The following is a 16,821-nucleotide window of genomic DNA, read 5'->3' as shown; positions in this document are numbered from 1 at the left end:
CTAGGGAGAACTTACTGCTAGTAAGAACTTAATTTTGCCACAGAAAGCATCCTTCCTTTGCAGCAGAGCACTCACAGGAGGCAACCACAGACTGCCATACCCAAACCAGAATTTCCAATCCTTCCAACTTTTTGACAGTGCTGTGTTCCCTAACCCCGTCAAATAAGTGAGGGATGTCTACACACATTTTTAAAAATGTCCTCCTTCACCTCCCTTCTGAAGTACTACAATCCTAATGTATTGCATTAATTTTCCTGATCCATAAAAGCTTAACTTTGGTCCCTTTGGATGCCTGCCATAGATGTGGGCGAAACGTCAGGAGAGAATACTTCTAGAACATGGCCATACAGCCCGGAAAACATACAACAACCCTGTGATCTTGGCCATGAAAGCCTTCAGCAACACTTTGGTTCCTTTGGTTTTCCAGAGTTGAAGTTACTAGCAGTGGATATTCACATGTAATTTTAATTAAACATATGCTGTTATGTTAAACTATACTCCACTATTTTACACCCCCTTCTAAAACACATTTTGATTTAGATCAGAAATCTGTTGCTTATTGGAAATGGAACATATAATAAGCCCAGGAATTGCCGATCTTTATGAAAGAGCAGGATGTAGTTGTGCTGGTTTGTAAGGAGTATCTGCATAAATCTAACTGACATTCTGAAATTTGTTTTTAAAAACCAGGAATATTTCTGTGAAGGTGGACAAGTGGTGGAGTAATTAAGCTTATGATTAGAATGAATTATTATACTTAGGCTACTTTGGTCAGCTCTTGGAATTTGGTTCTGTGGGAAACGAGGATGAGAAGAGGATATGAGTTAATAATATTTGAGTTAGTCAAACACTAAAAACAGAATTAATCAAAACAACTTTGGATGACACAGACTAACAAGCCTTAGGCACAACTGATGAGAAAAGAGGTCAGAACACAGAATATCCAAACCTTTAAAATGAATATCAATGTCCAGGATATTTCTTGATTTGCGATATGTGTTTTCTGCATCTTTCTGTAATATAGTTGCTTTTTGCACAACTTGTTAGTGTGCTGGACTTCAGTTAATTTGCAGTTTCAATACAAGAGCTTGCAGGCACGGAGCTGTATTTTTTTCTTTGCCCGTTCAAAAATAAGCATTGACAACTAGTATCATCCTATGGTTTGTGTTACAGGTGGTGTAATATCAAGGGCTGTACTGCTGCCACATCACAATTTTGTGAGGTTTCAGAGAGTAGTTCTGGTAAGGACACTGAGTGATTATTATATTGTTTTTATTATGGAGGAGAATTGATATATTCATTTGGCACTGCATCAGGTGTTCATTTATTATGTGTGTTCATTTATTATGTGAGGGATTTCTCTTTTTGAAATAATTGAAGTTGACCTCAAGTCTATACTCTGAACTTTTGGAGATGTCATGAAAGTAATCAGCATGGAGATATGAACTAGATCTTTGATGCATTGGTTTAGCTTTTCATGAGTATGGAACAATTTTTAAATGTGATGACCAGAAATTCCTGTCAGTGACCACTTTCTTTTGACAACATTCGGGCTGAAGTGTGACTGGGTTCAAAATAAATGCTACTGAAATTTGTAGTCTTGTGGATTGCTGCTGCTGCTCAGTCGTTTAGTCGTCTCCGACTCTTCGTGACCTCATGGACTAGTCCACGCCAGAGCTCCCTGTTGGCTGTGAATTTGACTACCAAGTATAGAGCAAATATGCTACCAGTCCTTGTCACGTTGTGGGAAAAATGTTGGTCTACATTAAATAGCTTGGAATGCACTGTTCTAATTCATGTGTCACTAAAAGCATAAATATCAGGTTTTGCTTTAACTTCCACCAATTATTTTGCCATTTTCCCCTGAAATCATTAACAGGGGAAAATGATAAATTCATGGTGAATTGAAAGTGTTAATATAAATGTATTAAATATTTAGCTTTAAAAAAAATAGTACAAACTTTACATTTAAAATATTCCAGGTTAAAGTTTCATCACTTCCAAGATTGTGTTGGAAAAGATTCTTGCCTGAAGTTTCTAAGAATTATATCTACTTATATGGGTATGAAAATGGGGTAGTAATATTGAATATCTTTTTTTCATACCAGATTGCAAGAGCCAGATATGCATAATAATAGAATTTTGAAACCACATTAACTATAATGGCTGTGTCCCGTGGAACGAGTGGATTTAAAGTTTGGCTATGTATATAAAGTTTGTATTTGAAAGGTCTAGTGTAGTGCACTCACCCAAATCATAGCGGATAATTCTTAGTACTTCGCTAAACATTTAACCCCAGGATTTTCTCATAGTTCCAGTGGAACTGCTATAAAAGGCTATTTTCCAGCACTCAGAAAGCAGAAGCTTTATATTTTTGTGCAAAAGAAATATTGGTTAATGAGATAATCTTTTTCATCGGTGCTTGGTTAGCGATATGTTACTTGGTACTGTTGGCAAGGGGATAAGTGTCAACGAAAATGCCTTCTTGCCCAAACTGTGGACTTTGTAGACTGGTAAAGGCATCTTTGTGGCCACTTTAAGAGACATTATACTGTGAAATATATATCTATATATATAAAAGGGTAATGAAATTTCGCCCTAGGACAAAACAACAAAACTACACATCCCAGAAACACTAAACTTGGCAGCACAACCCCTCATCCATGTCTCTACATTCATACAACAAAAAGCTCCAACTACTCCAGAAAACAGCCAGGCTTTGAGACTGCAAGGCTATTCACTGCTATTCCACCTGGCCAACAAAGGATTCCCATAAGCCACAGCAACACGTGGCCAGGCAAAGCTAGTTTGGTTATATTTGGTTTGAGCCATCAAGGTATCCTTATTTTTTTCTACTGCATATGTTAAGGGGTCAGAGTTCACTTGATAGCTTTATAATCATGACATTCTTTAGAAGCCAACAACAAACGAAATTACTCACTCACATCTGAGTCTGGGATCTATGAGAAGAAGTCCTATTTTATCTTCTTTCCGCAATCAGGATGCTTCTATAATCTTTTTCCCAGCTCCCAGGCTACCTGAAAGGAGCTATTAAGTGAATAGGATTACATCACTTTTAAAAGAGCTGCTCTATTATAGTCAGTATGGTGAAGCAAGAGCCATTTCTTGTGTGGGAGCACAATTGTGTGCTGATCCTTTCAGCAATAGATAAGAAAAAAACCTGTTTACTTTGTACCTTCCAAAGATTTTAATGTAACTGAATTAGGGTCTTACACCGGGAGATGACATTTCTGAATGACATCAATTTCAAATTGCAGTGAGTTTTTCCCCTTTTCTTTTTGTAGGAAAAGTATGGAATTTTTTTAAATGTCAGAGGCCATGTGAATTATTACTTGTAGAGCTGAACAATATCATAGATCTGTGGTTTTAATGCTTTCCATTCCTTTTCTACATTAGATCTTTTTGAATTTCCCTGCAAACTCCCCAAATAATGGCCACAGTTTTGAAATGACTTTTGTGCAGTAACATGCTGGGATGGTATTGTCTGTAAGAGATAATCTGTCATTCACTACTTTTCAGGGATACATTAACAGGGGCCCAACTTTTTGGGGAGTCCTGTGGTTGTTCTGGCTCAATCTTAGCCCTGAATGAGGGAGGAGAAAAGGCCACATGGGATATTTTCCGGGGTTTTAACAATGTAAAGGACTGAAAAATTATGGGGAGGGGACACCCACCCCACCTGGCGTTTTCCTAGAAAATTGGAAAAATAGATTATGAAATATGGCATTATCTTTCCGTAGAAAAGTTAAGACCTGGTTGTGGGACCAGGCCTTCAAACAATAATGGCAGCATCAATTACTACTACACGCTTTAGTACTCAATGACAGACCCAGTTTTTTAGACTTGAAATGCGCAAATTGTATATATGTATATTTTTATGAATTTTTATTGTATTTAATTTTAATTGATTGAATGTTCTGTATTATTTTTATATATCTGTTTTTATTGTAAGCTGCCTTGAGTCCCCTATTGGGTGAGAAGGGTGGGATACAAGTACTGCAACAAATAAATAAATAAATATCCATTGATTCTGCATCCACAAATTCAATCCTCCACAGGTTCTAAACATTTATTAAAAACATCCAAACAGCAAAGCTTGATTTTGCCAAAACGGATACTATTTTGCTATGTCATTGTATACAAGTTGACTTGAGCATCCACAGATTTTTGTAGAGATAGCCAATAGCAATAAATGCCAGAAATGAAAATACTACTACTAATAAGAATGGAGATAACTCATATTATAATGAAGATCTTGAACCGGTAAATCTTGGAATTGGGCTTTTAATTTAATTTGTTGTTGTCGTTGTTGTTTTTATCACATTATTTTATAAGTAGACAATTCATGATTCAAATGACGGAGGCAATGTGATTGTGGCAGAGATTAATATCAAGAGCCATCCTTGTTTGTCGAGGCTTTGGTGTATAAATAAATGTGTACTTTTGAAAGCTTGCATAGAATTTTCTGCTTTTTTCTTGGCCTAATAGAGGTATCACAGATTGAGTACCCCTTATCTGAAATGCCTGGAACCAGAAGTGTTTTGAATTTGTGATGTTATTTTTCAATAACCGGCCACATGACCTTGGATTTGTCTACGGACAACGCCGGCTCTTCGGCTTAGAAATGGAGATGAGCACCAACCGCCAGAGTCGGTCATGACTGGACATAACGTCAGGGAAAACCTTTACCTTTACCTTAGGGCAGCATAGACTTATATCCATTCAGCATTTGTTGATTGAGCAGGATTCCTATTCTTATACTCTGGTTTTACAGAGTGTTTGTACGTGTATGTGTAAACGAGTTGCTTCTATTTCTGAATCTGTTCCTGTTTTCCTTTATAAATATTCTTATGTGGCATTCATCTTAAAGAGTTCTGATTGTTGGCCATCTTGGAAGCTCTTGCTGAAAGATTGGGTGAAAATCTTTTTACACAAATAAAAACAAATACTTGTTTGCAAAAATAGAGTTGCGGTCTTCAGTACCTTTGGCCACCCCTTGCCCCTTCTGAACTATCTGTGTTTTGTGAGCATTATTTCCAAGGGTGTATGCCCCCTCTAAGCATTTTATAGTTTTTAAATTTCCTCCCTCAAAGTTTGCAAAATATTTTCATTTTTTTATCTAGAGAGTGGTATTTTGATTGCGTAAGGATCCATACTTAATGAATGAATTGCTGTTATAAATAAAAATCACAGTGGGGTAAATTGTCCTATGAAACATTTTGTTTGCTTCCAACAGGGACACATTATGACACATTTTATTGAACATATTATGCCAATCAAGAAATCTGAATGCTTTTGCACACCCATTGTGAGAAATGCTCGTTGTCTTGGAAAGTTTTGCATGCCAGTCAGACATTCAATAGCAGTAATAGCCAATGCTACATTAATAACTGATGTGAGAGGATTTTTCTTCCATACTCACCCTGTGAGCATCAAAGCTGACAGCTATTGACACAATAATGGATTTTTGTAATATTGTGTTTTCTGATTGGAACATCTAAATGTATTATCAAAGTAAAAAAGAGTCAGAAACCAGTTTTCTGGGAACTTAGAGCAAGACTGCAAACTAGTGGTAATTCTCACACAGTACAATCATTTTCCTGGGTGTGTGAAAGTGAAAAGCCTTAAATAAAAATTTTGTATTTTTTAATTTATGTGAGAACATCTCTTCATTGCCTTAGATCAGGGGTCCCCAAACTAAGGCCCGGGGGCCACATGCGGCCCATCGAAGCCATTTATCCGGCCCCCAGCCCCTCCCTCGCCTGGTGCGTGCCTTCCAGAGTTTTTCTTGTTTATAATAGTATTTGAATTAGTATTTAATTAATAATTAATTATCAAGGGGGGTGCTTTGCTAGTGCTTTTGGTGCAAAAAGGCAGAAAGGGGCTGGACTAAATGGCGCAAGGGGTCTCTTCCAATCCTATTATTATTATTATTATTATTATTATTATTATTATTATTGACACAAAGACACAGTATATATGCAAACAAGCAAACACAGCAAACAAGATATATGTGCTGGATTTTGTATCGTAAAATCACAAGTTCCCAAGCGTTTAGGGCTGTGTGATGTATTATTATTATTATTATTATTATTATTATTATTATTATTATTATTATTAACAAAATTGAGGCTGGGTGGCCATCTGTCAGGGGTGCTTTGCTTGTGCTTTTGGTGCACAAAGGTAGAAGGGGGTTGGACTAAATGGCCCAAGGGGTCTCTTCTAACCTTCTTTATTATTTTTATTATGATTATGATTGTTATTAACATTGAGGCTGTATTTGTTCCTGTTTGGGGTTTTTTAACTTCAAAATAAGAGATGTGCAGTGTGCATAGGAATTTGTTTATAGTTTTTTTTTCAACTATATTCCAGCCCTCCAACTATCTGAGGGACCGTGAACTGGCCCCCTCTTTAAAAAGTTTGGGGACCCCTGCCTTAGATGATCTAGAATTTCCATACGATTGCATTGGATGACTTAGAATTTCCTAGAGAGGTGTTCCTTCTAGAAATCTCTGAGTCCTCCAGCATGACTGGGTTGACCATAGAGCCACACTGAAATACCTAGAGATTCCTAGAGAAAACATACTTAATCATATCTGAGTTGGAATTTTCTAAAGGAGATTTGTCTAGAAATTGTTTTATATATATATTGAACATTTAATGTTTCCAACTTTCTTTGTAAAAAGATGTGCCAAGTACCTGGGGGATGGAGTTGGGAATAAACATAATTAACTGGGGAACTGTGCCCATTTCACTTGTTTTGGTTTTATTCCTTGTTTACCTTATTTGATGCCAATTTTTGGATATGTTCAAAACATTGTTTTGTTTTGTTTTAAAAGCCATATGAAAACACTGCAAAATTTAAAACCCACCTAAATGTTGCCATACTAGCACTAGAATGAGAGTGAAACTAGTAGTGAGGCAGACAGCCAGTCTTTTCCTCTGCCCAAATGTCCAGTGAACATGCATACTGACAAAACTATCACCATGGTTGTGCAACTGTCCAGTTTTCTTAAAGTGTTTCCTCCCTGATTTTTCAACTAATTAACAATTCAGTGTTTTTTTTTCCAAGTATATGTTTACCTGTAAAACATGGTTCTATTTTTACTTCCTTATTCTCCAAAAAAAAAAAACTTTATGAAAAATTCTCCCTCACTTGTTTCATCTTGCTTGTATTAGGCGAAGTCTGATATGGTGGATGTGTATCATTTGTCTCATACAGTGAAGGATGGTGATTACTATAGTGGAGCAATGGATCTGCTCTAGTTTTTAATAGAAAATTTAAAGAATATATTCAGGTTGTTACTTGTGTGCCTTCAGGTGATTTTCAAGTCATGGTGAACATAAGGTGGGATTTTTTTGGCAAGATTTGTTCAGAAGGGGTTTCCTCTGAGATGGAGATAAATTGCTTGTCCAGCTTTACAAAACGGTATCCATGATTGAAAGAGGAATCAAACCTTAGTATCCCAGAGTTCGTAGTCCAGTGTTCAAACTACTACACCATGTTGGCTTTACCCCTTAAAATAGATTCAGCACTTTGGAAAGGATAGATCCTTAGACAACTGCCCTCTCAATCCCACTGCCAGACTGAAACCTCCCCCTCCTTCTCTGCCTTTGTTTGTTGCTGCCTGCTTTTGTAATTTCTTTGTCAGCCAGACAATACATGACATTAAATATTTTGTTGGATTTTATGTGGAAAATATTTACTTGTTTAATATCTCGCTTTATTTTTCCAATACTTACTCCTTTAAGGCAGTGGATGGAGGATGTTGTTCTGAAGGGATATTAAGAACTATGTTGTCATGGTCAAACCATTTTGTCATGAAATTTGGCCTGGAGATAGCAGATCCCTCTGGCAGGATTAGGGGCCTTGTTAAGATGACCTGCCAGTGGGGAAATACGGAATTTGGATGCTTCCTGAATGCTCTGGGGGATTTCCCAGCAAACTGATAGTTTAATGGAGTCTTAGTCTCACTATGAGATGAAAAGAAACATTGACACAAGCATTTTTTTAGAATTCACCTTGACGTAGAGAAGGTGCAGAGGGTGTAGGGCTCAGAGCAAAGGTAATTGAAAATCAGCAGATTCTTGCTTGTGCCTATTAAGTGTGATGATTGCAACATCAGCTTTCTGCACAGCAAGATTATTTCAAGTAGTGAACATGCTTTTTGGATCAGGCTACAAAGATCAGAAATACACGAGTAGTTGCTGTGAGAAACCAAGGCATTTTGTGGAGAAAGTTGGTTGAATTCACTCGGAACACAACACGAGACTTATTATAGAGTTTAAGGAGATGTCCAGCAGAGCTGTGAAGAATCAGTACACAAACATTTGACTGTAGATTAAGACTCCTCTTTTTCTACTGTTTTACTCCAGCACCTTCATAAATGGCAAATGTATATTTATTTACTGTAGTAAAATGGTATAACAAGGCATTTCATCTAGAAAATATACTTGTTTGATCAAATTTCTGAACAAACAAAGTTTCTACGGTGCCATGAAAATAAATATGGAACCAGCTGGGTTTTAACAGAAAAAGAGGATATACAGTAGAGTCTCACTTATCCGAGTCTCGCTTATCCAAGGTTCTGGAATATCCAATGCATTTTTGTAGTCAATGTTTTCAATATATCATGATCTTTTGGTACTAAATTTGTAAATACAGTAATTACAACATAACATTACTGTGTATTGAACTACATTTTCAATCAAATTTGTTGTATAACATGATGTTTTGGTGCTTAATTTGTAAAATCATAACCTAATTTAATGTTTAATAGGCTTTTCCTTAATCCCTCCTTATTATCCAAGATATTTGCTTATCCAAGGTTCTGCCAGCCCGTTTAGCTTGGATAAGTGAGACTCTACTGTAATTCAAAGCTAAAGCATATATAAAATTAAAACTAACAGAACTTAATACACAAGTTGATACTTATACTTACATTACCAGATGCTTTCCTCTCTGTCTCTCTCTATAACTACTATTTCTGTACTATATACATTCAATCTTAAGATAAGTTTGATTAATTGCGAAACATAGAGTATTTCTTCAATGAATATATTACATATTTAGGACTGTTAGAGAGCAATTTACAGTATATTTATTTGAGCAAAGAACCTGAGCAAAATATGCTGTCAAATGAAAATATTCAATGCACTAAATAAATGTATGAGAAATTTGTTCTTAGAAAAAGAAGGACCTCAGTCAGACCTCATTCCCGGATTCCCATAAATCTGATCTAATTGTTCAACGAGCCAAAAATAACTTCTGAATACTAAATTGCATTGGTAGTAAAGCAGTTATCACCAGGGAAATGTTTCTGGTAGTTTAAAGATATAAGAGAATGCTACTGTCACAACTAGTTTTGATGTACAATGAAATTTGTTTTATTTCTAAGTTGGAAGTGTTTTTACCAACTCATACTACCCCAACATTGCTTCTGCCTCCCAACTCCATAGCTCTCGTTTGCAGTGCACTGTTTGGTCAGCTTTTTCTGAAACAAATAAGCTTGATCCTTGTCTAATGTGGCTACTAAGACATAGCAGAGTGGCTCTGTCTGGGTTCAGAGGCTTGTAAATGCATCACCCTGTCAGGGGAAAGCACCTTATAGCTTTGAAGGAGACCGTGGTGCAACCTCTCCTTAAGAAAACCAGTCTTGACCCAATGATTTATGAGAATGACTACCCTATTGCATCTGTCCCCTTTCTGGGAAAGGTGCTTCAGCACATGGGGGTTGGACAACACTAGGTTCTTTCAGAGGAAACAAATGATCTGGAATAATTTCATTCTAGTTTCAGGGCAGGGTATGGCACGGAAACACCCTTAATTGTTCTGATTGATGACTTTCTCTGAGTGTTGGACAGGGGAGTGCTAATCTGTAGATCTTCCTGGATCTCTTGGCAGATTTTGATCCCACTGATCATGATATCCTACTGGACTAATTATGTGGAATGAGAGTAGGAGGCAATGTCTTATCTACATGGGATTGTTCTTGGAAATGACCCAGAAGAGGCAGGAATTGCAACTGCAAGCTCAACTGTTGATCAGAATAGCAACTAGGTATCATAGACATAAGACCACATTTTATTAGAATGATTGTGTTTGCTGCCAATATGCTTCTGATCTGAATTTCAAAGTGCTTGTGATGACCTATAAAGCTTTACATCTCTTTGGACCTCAGTCCTTTTGCCTGAAGAAGATGATATGGGAGATGGCCTTCTCAGCACCCTAACTCTAAATTTTCCATCCCTTGTATTAGTGGATTAGTGCTAACATTTTTCCCCATTGGAATTCCAAGTAAAAACATGTCCTTATTAAAGCCATTGGGCCTCAGTGATTTATCTCAAAATGCCAAACACATGTTTTTTAAGCATTTCTAAATGTGTAAATTTATTTTAACAATAAAAACAACAAGAATGCTTTTTTAGACTCTTGTTTTTATGCAAGAGGTTTTGAAACAGTTTTGAAAGTTTTGAAACAGAACAAGAAGCCTTTACAAAAACCTATATACGATACAACTTTGCAGGAGCAGTGACACTTTATTGAACTTGTGGATGCAATAGGTACAGAGATCCTGTCAGGAATAAAAGAGATAACCTAGCCCCCTTGGTCCAGAAAATGAATAGTATCATTCATGTATATTGAGAAGTTCAGACTGTCTCCAGTAATTCTTTAATCATTGTTCCCTTATTGTTAATAAATATTCAGAAAGGATTGGTGAAGTGGAATAATTGTCTGACACATAAAGTTAAATGTAAATCAGTTCTTCTCAACCTTTTGTGCTCCAGTTTCTAATTTCTAGAATTCCTGGCTATGCTGGTTGATATTTCTTGAGAAGTATCTCAAGAAATCTAGTGGGACAGAGGTCGAGGCCCTTCCTTCTTTCATTCCTTCGTTCCTCCCTCCCTCCCTCCCTCCCTCCCTCCCTCCCTCCCTCCCACCTTTCCTTCCTTCCTTCCTTCTGAATTTCACATATGATTTTTTTGGTCATGTAGCAGTTTAAAGTAATTGCAGTGGTATTCCCCAAATACTTCAAACATTACTTACCAGGCTTGTTTTGGTCACTTAAATGACACATTACTCATAATGCTAATATTAGCAAGCAATAAACTGATTATTTGACATCAGTCCAGGAGCTGAACTATATGTGATATGCCCTGCAGTGTGTACATAAACCTGCCCAAATGCTTTCATAATATAGGCCATTAAACTTGATCTGAGCTCTCCAGGTATCATTGGATAGCCCATGTCATATTAACCCGGCTGAATATTTTTGCATTTCACACACACACATACAAAAAAAATTAAAATCCAAAGATTTGGAAAGAACAATACTGTAAAGTATTTTTTTTCTGTGAATCTAATGAACGTCAGAACTCCAAGATAATATCCAAAAGACTGCACACTCCTGTGGTTTAGCAGAGTTGGTTTGCCTTTGAGGGGAGCAGGTTGGAAAAGTGGCTCTGAGCATTAACTCTTGAAGCATGACTCATACACCATTCATTGCTACATCCAGTCTTTGGAGAAGATTAGATCCTTTTTGTAAGCTGAGTATTCTGTCCTATAAATGAGAATGCTGATCTTGTCACATAGGGGCATGTGCTGTAGCTCTCTTCCACTTTGTCCTCGACCTAGTAATAAAAGGTGACTGTCATCCTTTTTGCTTGATTTTTCGAATGCACGTCTGAAACTACAGGGGGTGTGTGTGTGTATGGTGTAGTGTTTATATGCAAGTTTGTATTTGTGTGAATGTTTGGTTTAAGCTGTGGAACCACTTAGGAATAGGGTAAGATAAAGAGCATTGGCTTACCAGATACAATAAGTATGTTGGTACAATGCCTGATCAGTCTAGTTTCCAGTGTGAGTAGCTAAACAAGCCACAGATAATGAGGAAGAGGATGTCTGAACTAGAAACCATACTTCAGAATTGCATTTAGTCTTCTAAATAGCCACCTGAATTTGAAATCCCTTTACTCAATAAGGCAAGAAGTGGAACAGAAAGGGAGAGAAATAGGAAGACAGTTGAATGTTCAGAAATACACAGGGTGGCAAAGATGAGGGCTGATTAAAGAGAAGTAGTTGAGGAAATAGTATGATAGTGAAATAACCCTTGGATCATGCATGTAAATAACTGGAGCAGCTCTGTAATTTTATTTATTCATTTTATTTATATCCCACTTTCATATGAGATATAAATTGGTCCACTCACCTAATATGTGGATGTCTGTATTTTCTTCCTCTCCTTGTTTCAAGTTGCTTTCAGGAATGTTACTGACTTCTGCCCTAAAATTAATGCACATTCTATGCATTTTCCTAATGTGTGTATTTGTTTTATACTTCCTTAATTTATGCCATATTTCCCTACTGATTGAAGAATGACTATGATTATTTCTTTAAAATATCAGCCATCCACGTATGAAAACATTATTGTATTTTGTGTATACTTTATTTTTCAAAAGTGTCTCATAAGCCCTGTAGGTATGGGGAATGTTGAGCCGAAGTCTATGCCTAATATGTGGACACTGGAAATAGAGCCAAGTTGTTGCACAATTCACGTGTGAAAAATCTAATAAAAATGCTTTATATCGAAGGTTGAAAAAAAAAAGAGATTGGGGGAGAAACAAAATGGATTGATTAAAAGCAGATACTGAATGAATGTGATTTCCTTTAATATACGTAATTATTCTTCTCTCCTGAGATAATTTGAATCCCCCTCCTTGTATATTCTAGCTGTTTATTCATTCCAGCAATCTATATCTAGCCTTGGATTTGAAGCTTAAATAAAGAGCGGGCAAATAAATTTGCCTTTTAAATTGTCATTTAACCCAGAGATTATAATTCCCCATTTTATTTGATATTGTTCTAATTCTGTGAGTGTAAAAGATTGAATCTTTTGTAGCCAAGAGATGGGCTTCCTCCTCCTTCTAGCTTGATGTGTATTATGTTGTTCCCTCGGAGGGCTTTTCCATTTCACCCTTCCTTCTTTCAGAGACAGTAGTTAGTATTCAACAGAACACCTGCCTCAGGAAACATTTGGCAGCTTTCATGCACTCAGCAGAGAAATTCTAGGGGAAAAATGAATTTCTTATTCCCAGACTAAGAATCTGACGGAGCTGGTAAAATCCTAAGCCCTTCCCCCTCACCCACCTTTGGGAATAAAAGTTATGGGAAGCTATCAAGCTTAATAACAAGGAAGCATGCCAATTTTATTTGCATTCAGAGATCTTTCTCTTTCTTCCACCTACTCTGTAAATGAAGACACACGGTTACTGCCTGCAGTATTTCCTCCCTTGACAGAGGTGTCTTGTTTACATCCCTACATTCTGGTGTTGGAAGAGTTGTCTTGCATAACATACATACCACTGGGAATTTTAAGATACGAGTTGCAATAATCTCTTCCTGTTTGCAAGATCAAAACGAGCAATGAGAAACCCATGGATTTCTGTAGGGCCCTGGATTGCAAGGTGTGGTAGTAAGTGATCCAGAAGAATTGATCCACAGTTTCTAAACCTTATGGTAGAAATACACTATATAAATTGGGCTATATGCAATGTAATTCTGAGTACACTTACCTGGAATTAACTTCCAAATAAGTCAATAAAGGTGATTTTAAGTATAGTTCACACCCATGGCCACTTGTTTTGTTTCTAAAGCTGTCTTTTAAGCTCATAGCTTTCCAAAGGTAGCTTGGTTTGAATCTGTGATTGTAATTGGTTGTTTTTATTTTCATGGTGGTCTGAATCAGAGTTTAGATCTAAATCAATTCCGCTGTGTGCTTTAGAGGCACCTGAATAATTGCAAATGAAAATTAGATACGGGTAATATTGTTGAATTATACTCAGTGGGTGAAAAACAGCTTATTATTCCTTAGCACAGCTGGCTGTTTGAGTATCTTATCTCCCTCATCTAAAATCTGCTTCACTATAGGAGCATTAAGAAGCCCTTAGTGGAAAAGTGATTTGAGAACTATAGCTCCTGTATCATTACTGTCAAGTCAATAAATATCTTGATGATAACAAATGGAACTTGTTGCCGTTATGATAGATTGCTTCATAATTATTACAATAGAATAAATAATGCAGCAAGAGGACTACAGCCTAGGGTTGTAAAGGAATTGTTACCTACTCGAAATGATTTCAAGTGTCCATGGCTGGATGAACTGTATTCAGGAGGGTTAAAGGAATTTTTAATCTCAAAGCTACTATTAATAATTTTGGGAAATTCTTGAAGGATAGGAGGAGGTCCTGGCTGTCTGGAGGAGGATATATTTTGTCTTCTAAAAGGGCCAGAAAAAGGACTCAACAACTACAGCTTGTTCAGTTTGACAGTTTACTAGGAATAGTTCATTAACCCAGTCATTTTTTCTGAATACCTATGAAGAAATGAAATAATTGGTAAAAACCAGCATTGTTGTTGTTATTTATTTGTTCAGTCGCTTCCGACTCTTCATGACCTCATGGATCAGCCCACACCAGAGCTCCATGTCGGCCGTCTCCACCCCCAGCTCCTTCAAGCTCAAGCCAGTCACTTCAAGGATACCATCCATCCATCTTTCCCTTGGTCGGCCCCTCTTCCTTTTTCCTTCTATTTTCCCCATCATCATTGTCTTCTCCAAGCCTTCCTTTCTTCTCATTATGTGGTCAAAGTACTTCATCTTTGCCTCTAATATCCTTCCCTCCAGTGAGCAATCAGGCATTATTTCCTGGTAGGACTGATTGGATCTGCTTGCAGTCCAAGGCACTCTCAGAATTTTCCTCCAAAACCACAGTTCAAAAAAATAGCATGAGTTTAAAAAAATAGTCATGGCAAAGTAACCCAACCCCCCCCCCGCTCTAATATTCGGAGTGCAACTTTGGTAGATCAAAGAAGTGGATGTTGTGTTTTTTGTGTAACCTAGTTATGCATTCCTAACTGGAGCCACCAGTGATGCAATGGCGGTTCGAATCTGGGGAGAGTGGGTGAGCTCCCCATGCGGTGACTTGAGAGAAGCCTCCCACAATGTTAGTAAAATGTCCGGGCACCCCCTGGGCAAAGTCCTTGCAGACGGTCAATTTTCTCACACCAGAAGCAACTTGCAGTTTCTCAAGTCACTCCTGACACACACAAAAAACTGGTTTTTATTCAGTTTTTCCACATTCAGTAGTTGGGGGGAATATGGAGGACTAATTGATTGATTCTATCTGAACTGGGGACTTGGACTTTATTTAAGAGGCTTCCATCTCTCATAGTGACTGTGCCATCTTCGCTTAGTGGCCTCAAGAGTATAATGGGAGGGGAAGAGGCTAATATGGAGTATGTGAAGCTGCTACTCAACCAAAAGTCTGTGAAATATAGGAAGCAGCTGAACTACAACTTTTTATTTATTTATTTATGTCCCGTCCTTCTCACCCCGAAGGAGACTCAGGGCTGCTTGCATGGGTGGCATTATTTCATGCCCGAACAACAAAAACAATCACAAGCAATTAAAACGACATATGTAAACATTAGATGACTATTGTGCATAGACTAAGGATTGATGCAATGTGGTATTGGTGTATTGGATTTATTATGCTTAATATTTCACTGGTTTTAAATTATGCATACTGTTTAATGATTCTATGTTATTTTTTTGACAGTTTGTATAAATGAGGAATTGAACGTTTGCCTAAAAATATAATGTGTTTAGCTAAACATTGATGTCTTTGATGGCATATGAAGCTAGTTAAAATAGGTTGTAGCATAAGTGAAGTAAATAAGTGACGTCTTCCTGAACCTCTCAGAAATGTCCCTGAAAAACCAACCAAATTTATTCTCTACTCCGTTCTAACTGTTTCAACTTCAGAAAGAATTTATACTTAAGAAGTATGCTTAATATTCTGGAGAAGTATTCCACTCAAGATAGTTGCATATAAAGCCCATCTCTTTATAACTTTTAATGGGAACTGCATAGCCATATGGGATTCCACTGATTGAATATAGAACAGTATCTTATTAACCCCTGGCTCAGATAAACCATTTCAATAAATACTTTAATACAACGTCGTTAAAATACTATTTTTAGCTCAGCAGCCTTTGGCCATTAAAGGAACTTGAATGGGAATAGTATTTACTGTGTTTTCCTTATTTCAGAAGTAAATTCCAAAAGAAATTGACCATAAAACTTATATTAGAAAGGAAGTTATTTATGTACAATAAAGAATTTAGATTACTTTGAGGTGTATTTGTGATAAATGGTGTGTTAGCCAAGGAAGGGGAGAGTCCACAAATGACATTTAAAAATGTGATACTGCATCTGAGGAAAAAAAACTGTAAATGTGAAGATTGACAACACTAACACATTCTAATTACAAACGTTGTTTTCCCTTAATTCTCACTTATAGCTCTCTGTAACTTGTCAATATTTGCTTCAGTTGCATATGAAGAGGATTTACCCATGACAATTCTAATAAATTGGAATACATTTTTATTATCTATATAGTGCCATCAACATATAGAATGTTTTGCAAAGTGTAGGTATGACTGGTGTTAATCAGAAATTAGCAGAAGCAAACACAAGAGGAAACATTCAAACATTTTGCATGATTGTTTCAAAAATACAAACTTTTTGGATTAGTTACAATAAGGCTTTTGGTGGAAAAAGATATAGTATGACCCCCATATTTACGAGACCCAAACCCATAGTTCCATTTAGTTTGTTCCATTTGTCAGAACCCATAGTTCTGACAAATTATGGCTTTTCTAAGCATTTCTAGGTCCTCCAGTGGTACTCTGTGGTATTCTTGGGGTGGATATTTTTCATTTCGATCAGGTTCACTGTTATC

At 36.9% G+C, this 16,821-nt stretch overlaps 1 protein-coding gene across 7 annotated transcripts in view; it reads left to right on the top strand.

Annotated features, from left to right (window-relative positions):
• The window catches only part of tbl1xr1 (TBL1X/Y related 1), a 186,964-nt gene that overhangs the window by 111,375 nt on the left and 58,768 nt on the right, over positions 1–16,821 (top strand). For 3 of the 7 annotated variants that reach the window (XM_062976777.1, XM_062976775.1, XM_062976776.1), the window contains one exon: positions 1,174–1,241. The exons of the other annotated variants lie outside the window; for them this stretch is intronic. The gene's annotated coding sequence lies outside the window, so the exon portion shown is untranslated. The remainder of the gene's footprint in view (positions 1–1,173; positions 1,242–16,821) is intronic. 7 annotated transcript variants of the gene reach the window in all.

Source organism: Anolis carolinensis, chromosome 3 (assembly GCF_035594765.1).
Source record: "Anolis carolinensis isolate JA03-04 chromosome 3, rAnoCar3.1.pri, whole genome shotgun sequence".
NCBI lineage: Eukaryota > Metazoa > Chordata > Lepidosauria > Squamata > Dactyloidae > Anolis > Anolis carolinensis.
Note: the sequence above shows the minus strand (reverse complement) of the source record. Positions and strands in the feature narration are given on the sequence as shown.